This window comes from Triticum urartu, chromosome 6A (genome assembly GCF_056163025.1).
Source record: "Triticum urartu cultivar PI428250 chromosome 6A, HENAU_Tu73, whole genome shotgun sequence".
NCBI classification, from domain to species: Eukaryota; Viridiplantae; Streptophyta; class Magnoliopsida; order Poales; family Poaceae; genus Triticum; species Triticum urartu.
This window is the reverse complement of record NC_141878.1, coordinates 96,661,913-96,667,517: the sequence shown is the minus strand read 5'-3', so window position 1 is coordinate 96,667,517 and position 5,605 is coordinate 96,661,913. Positions and strand designations below refer to the sequence as shown.

The 5,605-nt window shown below is 50.2% G+C and overlaps 1 long non-coding RNA gene across 1 annotated transcript; it reads left to right on the top strand.

The window, feature by feature from the left end:
- On the top strand, positions 1-3,442 carry LOC147964204 (uncharacterized). The gene is made up of 3 exons (XR_015609048.1): positions 1-210; positions 1,353-1,424; positions 2,715-3,442. It is a non-coding gene; the product is annotated as an uncharacterized LOC147964204 (long non-coding RNA).
- Positions 3,443-5,605: the final 2,163 nt, after the last annotated feature.

The window sequence follows — 5,605 nt, the reverse complement described above, 5'->3', positions numbered from 1 at the left end:
GCCACCGCTGCCTCGAGCCCCGTCATCGGCCGCCGTCCCAGACGCCGCGCTCCTCCGCCCTCCTCTGCCCGATTCCGCTGGATCGGGAGGGGGCCGCCCCAACGATGCTGCCCCATGCTCGGCTTCCACCTCGGGCCGCCGCACGCCGCCACCGACTCCGGCCACCACGAGCCTCCCCGCACCCACTGCCAGTGCCCTACCCCACCCGATGTGAGCCGCGCCCCTCCTCTCTTCCCCTCGCCCCATGCTCGTTCCCTCCGCTGCTCGCCGCTCCCGACTGCCCCGACGAGCTCCGTCGCGTCGCGCCCCCGCAGTCGACGTCCTTGCCGCGCTCGGCGCCCGCCCGTGTCGTTCGCGCCCACGGCCACGCCAGCAGCGCTCCCCTGCAACCTGCGTCGGTGCTGCCCGCGGCGGCCACCGCAGCTCCCGTACGCACCCGCACGACGCAACCTCGCCCCGCCTGCGTTCGCGCTGCTGCTGCCTCCCTCCTACGCCGGCGCTCTGCTCCTGCGCCGCGCCGGACGACCGCGCTCAGCCGCTCCAGCCGATGCTGCTCACCCCAGGCGCCATCCCGCCTCCGCCCTGCCGCCCTGTTCCGGCCAGCGCCATCGCGGTCCTTGGCCGCCGGAGCCCGTACCCGGCTCCCCCCCATCGCTCGGGCAGGTTACGGCCTCGGGCACGGGCACCACACCCGCTGCCGCTAGCGCCGGCGCCCGCTAAGGCCCCCCTGACCCAATGACATGTGGGGCCTACCCCCTGGAACTTTAGAAAAAAAAGAATAAAAATAATATTAAAAATAATAATTAATTAGTTAAGATAATTAATTAACTTAGTTAATCCTGTTAGTTAATCTAATTAACACTGTTAATTAGCCTTAATTATTTGATTAGGTAAACAGTGAATGACAGTTGGGCCCCACTGCCTTGTTTGACCGGTCAACGGTCAACGCTGATCGCTGATGTCATGATGACGCAATAAACGTTTTCGAATTAAATTAATTTTTGATAAATCTAAAAATGATTAAATCTTTTAAAATTAATATAAAATAAACCGTAGCTCAGATGGAAAAACTTTGTACATGAAAGTTGCTCAGAACGACGAGACGAATTCGGATACGCAGCCCGTTCATCCGCCACACGTCCCTAGCATAGTGAACCTGCAACATTTCACCTCCGGTTCGTCTGTCCGAAAACGCGAATCGCCAGGGATAATTTCCCGGATGTTTCCCCCCTTCACCGGTACCACCTCGTACCGCATTAGGGCACACCTAGCATCACGCTTTATAATGTCATGCATCGTCATGCAATTGTTTGCATTATATTTATTGTTTCTTCCCCCTCTTCTCTCGCTAGACACCGAGACCGACGCCGCTGCTACCCAGTACGACTACATCGACGACCCCTCTCTCTTGCCAGAGCAACCAGGCAAGCCCCCCCTTTGATCACCAGATATCGCCTACTCTTCTCTATACTGCTTGCATTAGAGTAGTGTACCATGTTACTGCTTTCCGTTATTCCTATCCTAATGCATAGCCTATCCTTGCTACTACTATTGTTACCATTACCTGCTATCCTACTGCTTAGTATAGGATGCTAGTGTTCCATTAGTGGCCCTACACTCTTGTCCGTCTGCCATGCTATACTACTGGGCCGTGATCACTTCGGGAGGTGATCACAGGCATATACAATATACTTTACACAGTTACCTTACCTGTGATACTGTTCGGAGATGGGGGCTGAAGGGGCAGGTGGCTCCATCCCGGTAGAGGTGGGCCTGGGTTCCCGACGGCCCCCGACTGTTACTTTGAGGCGGAGCGACAGGGCAGGTTGAGACCACCTAGGAGAGGGGTGGGCCTGGCCCTGGTCGGCGTTCGCAGATACTTAACACGTTTAACGAGATCTTGGTATTTGATCTGAGTCTGGCTACTGGCCTATACGCACTAACCATCTACGCGGGGATAGTTATGGGCACTCGACGTCGTGGTATCAGCCGAAGCCTTCGTGATGTCAGCAACGGAGCGGCGCGCGCTGGATTGGACTGGAACGCCTACTAGGCTAGGTCTGCTTCCGGCCGCCCACGCAACATGCAGGTGTGCTAAGGGCGATGGGCCCAGACCCCTGGGCGCTTAGGTTTAGACCGGCGTGCTGACCTCTCTGTTGGTCTAGGTGGGGCTGCAACGTGTTGATCTTCCGAGGCCGGGCATGACCCAGAAAAGTGTGTCCGGCCAAATGGGATCGAGCGTGTTGGGTTATGTGGTGCACCCCTGCAGGGAAGTTAATCTATTCGAATGGCCGTGATCTTCGGTAACAGGACGACTTGGAGTTGTACCTTGACCTTATGACAACTAGAACCGGATACTTAATAAAACACACCCTTCCAAGTGCCAGATACAACCGGTGGTCGCTCTCTCACAGGGCGACGAGGGGAGGATCATCGGTTAGGATTATGCTATGCGATGCTACTTGGAGGACTTCAGTCTACTCTCTTCTACATGTTGCAAGACGGAGGCTGCCAGAAGCGTAGTCTTCGAAAGGATTAGTTATCCCCCTCTTATTCTGGCATTCTGCAGTTCAGTCCACATCTGATACCCTTACTCCATTTGATACCCATGCATATGTAGTGTAGCTCCTTGCTTGCGAGTACTTTGGATGAGTACTCACGGTTGCTTTCTCCCTCTTTTCCCCCTATCCCTTCTATCTGGTTGTCGCAACCAGATGTTGGAGCCCAGGAGCCAGACGCCATCTTCGACGACGACTCCTACTACACCAGAGGTGCCTACTACTACGTGATGCCCGCTGATGACGACCATGAGTAGTTAGGAGGATCCCAGGCAGGAGGCCTGCGCCTCTTTCGATCTGTATCCCAGTTTGTGCTAGCCTTCTTAAGGCAAACTTGTTTATCTTATGTCTGTACTCAGATATTGTTGCTTCCGCTGACTCGTCTATGATCGAGCTCTTGTATTCGAGCCTTCGAGGCCCCTGGCTTGTAATATGATGCTTGTATGACTTATTTTATTTGTAGAGTTGTGTTGTGATATCTTCCCGTGAGTCCCTGATCTTGATCGTAGACGTTTGCGTGTATGATTAGTGTACGATTAAATCGGGGGCGTCACACTCACTCGGGTAGATCTTCACGAAGTAGGCGATCTCCTTGCCCTTACAAACTCCTTGGTTCAACTCCATAATCTTGACGGAGGCCCCTAAGTGACGCCTAACCAATCTAGGAGGCACCACTCTCCAAGATGTAATAGATGGTGTGTTGATGATGAACTCCTTGCTCTTGTGCTTCAAATGATAGTCTCCCCAACACTCAACTCTCTCTCACAGGATTTGGATTTCATAGAAAGAAGATTTGAGTGGAAAGCAACTTGGGGGAGGCTAGAGATCAAGATTTAAGTGGTTGGAATGGCATATCTTGACCTCAACACAAGTGTAGGTGGTTCTATCTCAGAAAATGTATGTTGGACGTGTAGGCATGTTCTGATAGCTCTCTCCACGAATGAAGAGTGGGTGGATGGGTATATATAGCCTCCACACATAATCTAACTGTTACACACAAATCACCAAACTCGGTGGGACCGAATCATACAACTCGGTCAGACCAATTTAGTTCATAATGTGACTGTTAGGGTTTTCGATGGGACCGACATGATCAACTCGGTGAGACCGATGTGCTAGGGTTAGGGTAAAACCTCATCTCGGTTGTACCGATTACACAAACTCGGTGGGACCGATTTTGGTAATAAGCTAAACAGAGAGTTGGCCAAGCAAACTCAGTGAGACCGATTGCATATTTCGGTGAGACCGAAATTAATGCAATAGGCAACAGAGAGTTTGCAAGCCCATCTCGGTGAGACCGAGATCCCATCGGTGAGACCGAATTGATTAGGGTTTCTGGCAGTGGCTATGTCAAGAGAACTCGGTGGCGCCGGATAGAAAATTTCGGTGGGGCCGTGATGACCCACAAGTATAGGGGATCTATCGTAGTCCTTTCGATGAGTGTCGAACCCAACGAGGAGCAGAAGGAAATGATAAGCGGTTTCTAGCAAGGTATTCTCTACAAGTACTGAAATAAGTGGTAACAGATAGTTTTGTGATAAGATAATTTGTAATGAGCAACAAGTGACAAAAGTAAATAAGGTGCAGCAAGGTGGCCCAATCCTTTTTGTAGCAAAGGACAAGCCTGGACAAACTCTTATATGATGTAAAGCGCTCCCGAGGACACATGGGAATATCGTCAAGCTAGTTTTCATCATGCTCATATGATTCGCGTTCACTTTGATAATTTGGTATGTGGGTGGACCGGTGCTTGGGTGCTGCCCTTACTTGGAAAAGCATTCCACTTATGATTAACCTCTATTGCAAGCATCCGCAAATATAACAAAAGTATTAAGGTAAACGTAACCATAGCATGAAACATATGGATCCAAATCAGCCCCTTACGAAGCAACGCATAAACTAGGGTTTAAGCTTCTGTCACTCTAGCAACCCATCATCTACTTATTACTTCCCAATGCCTTCCTCTAGGCCCAAACAATGGTGAAGTGTCATGTAGTCGACGTTCACATAACACCACTAGAGGAGAGACACCATACATCTCATCAAAATATCGAACGAATACCAAATTCACATGACTACTAATAGCAAGACTTCTCCCATGTCCTCAGGAACAAAAGTAACTACTCACAAAGCATAAACATGTTCATAATCAGAGGGGTATTAATGTGCATATAGGATCTGAACATATGATCTTCCACCAATTAAACAAACTAGCATCAACTACAAGGAGTAATTAACACTACTAGCAACCTACTAGCACCAATCCCGGACTTGGAGACAAGAATTGGATACAAGAGATGAACTAGGGTTTTGAGATGAGATGGTGCTGATGAAGATGTTGATGGAGATTGCCCTCTCCCTATGAGAGGAGCCTTGGTGATGACGATGGCGATGATTTCCCCCTCCAGGAGGGAAGTTTCCCCGGCAGAACAGCCCCACCAGAACCCTAGATTGGTTCCGCCTCGTGGCGACGGAGTTTTGTCCGAGAAGATGGCTTATGATTTTTTCCCATCAAAAGAGTCCATATAGCAGAAGATGGTCACCGGAGGGCCACCAGGGGGCCCACGAGGTAGGGGGCGCGCCCAGGGGGGTAGGGTGCGCCCCCACCCTCGTGGGCAGGGTGTGGCCCCCCTGGTGAAGTTCTTGCGCGCAATGTTTTTTATATATTTGGAAAACATCATCCGTGAAGTTTCAGGACTTTTGGAGCTGTGCAGAATAGGTCTCTAATATTTGCTCCTTTTCCAGCCAGAATTCCAGCTGCCGGCATTCTCCCTCTTTATGTAAACCTTGTAAAATAAGAGAGAATAGGCATAAGTATTGTGACATAATGTGTAATAACAGCCCATAATGCAATAAATATTGATATAAAAGCATGATGCAAAATGGACGTATCAACTCCCCCTAGCTTAGACCTCGCTTGTCCACAAGAGAAAAGCCGAAATCGAAAAATATGTCCACATGTTTAGAGATGAAGGTGTCGATAAAAATAAAATACGGACATGAGGGCATCATGATCATTCTTAGAGCAGCAACTTATATAATTCTTG